Source organism: Bison bison, unplaced genomic scaffold, assembly GCF_000754665.1.
Source record: "Bison bison bison isolate TAMUID 2011002044 unplaced genomic scaffold, Bison_UMD1.0 scf7180017864035, whole genome shotgun sequence".
NCBI lineage: Eukaryota > Metazoa > Chordata > Mammalia > Artiodactyla > Bovidae > Bison > Bison bison.
The window spans coordinates 12,063,080-12,064,632 of NW_011494607.1; positions in this window are offsets into that span (position 1 = coordinate 12,063,080).

The following is a 1,553-nucleotide window of genomic DNA, read 5'->3' on the forward strand; positions in this document are numbered from 1 at the left end:
GGATGGACTGGTTGGATCTCCTTGCAGACCAAGGGACTCTCAAGAGTCTTCTCCAACACCACAAAAAGCATCAATTCTTTGAGTCAATTCTCACATCTATACATGACCACTGGAAAAACCATAGCCTTGACTAGATGGACCTTTGTTGTCAAAGGATTGTTGCTGCTGCTGCTAAGTTGCTAGATGGCAGCCCACGAGGCTCCCCTGTCCCTGGGATTCTCAAGGCAAGAACAGGAGTGGGTTGCCATTTCCTTCTCCAATGCATGAAAGTGAAAAGTGAAAGTGAAGTAGCTCAGTTGTGTCTGACTCTTAGCAACCCCATGGACTGCAGCCTACCAGGCTCCTCCATCCATGGGATATTCCAGGCAAGAGTACTGGAGTAGGGGTTGTTAGTGGGATGTTAACAATCAAAGAGGAAACAAGTTACATGTCGAGGCATGAAATTGTAGGATGAATGATAAGTGATGGATACTTAATATTCAGTATGTATATATATATATATATATATATTTTCAGTATGTATATTTAAATGAAAAAATTTAGACTCTCTTTTTAGGGTTTGTTGTTGTTGTTGTTATTTTGTGGTACTGGCAGAATTGTGTGTGTGTTAATTAAACTAGTCTGTTGATTCTAATTTTGAGTCTGTCACTATTAAGTAAGTGAACTTGTTTATCAGTTCACCAACTCCTGGAGACTTTGCATTCTCACCTATAAAGTGGGGTTGTAATACTTATCTTGGAGAGCTGTCAGTAGGATTATGTGAGGCACAGTGTTTCAAAGAATCTATCATAGTTTCTCAAGAGTAGTAGTTAATCAGTATATTTGAATTTCTTTCAGTTTTCTTGACTCTCTGACCAACTTGACTAGTTCATTTTGAACAGATTTACAGTCTCAAAAAAATTAAGAAAAGAAGTTTTGAAATTAAACACTAAGCAGTTTCAAGTAAATAAATTAATGAGATAATTGTAAAGAAAAAAAAAATTCAGTGTGAATGTAATCAACTCTAGGGTTTTGACAAAGATCTCAAGCCAGCAAGATTGGGGATTAGTTACTGAAACATAGAGAAAATGCTAAAGCAATCTCAGCTAGACCTTGAAGAGATCCTTTTATTTGTAATGTAAAGCATATTTCACTGCTAGCCTTCTCTCTACCTCTCAATTCTCTCTCTTTTTCTGTCTCTCTGTTTATTTAATACTTCTAAATTTGGTGGAATTTTCAAAATAGTATCCGCTGCAAAGATAGATCGATTTATATTTCCCCGACTACCTAATATACTATAATTCTTTATTTCCTTTGCAAATTTTAACTTATTCTACCCTAATGTTTCACTTCAAAAGTGGGAACTTTGTTTCTAGATGCCTTTCCATGTCTAAGGGCAAGCATTTGATTTCTAATATTATTTCCCAGTACTGTACTGATAGTCTTTCCTCCCTCAAGCAACAAATCCACAACCCTTTGGGATATAAATTGTAAACTAATACACTAAAAGCAACAACAGAAGTATTTTCTGTACATTCAGCACTTGGCATTTGTAGCATTTCCAAGCAAAGTTT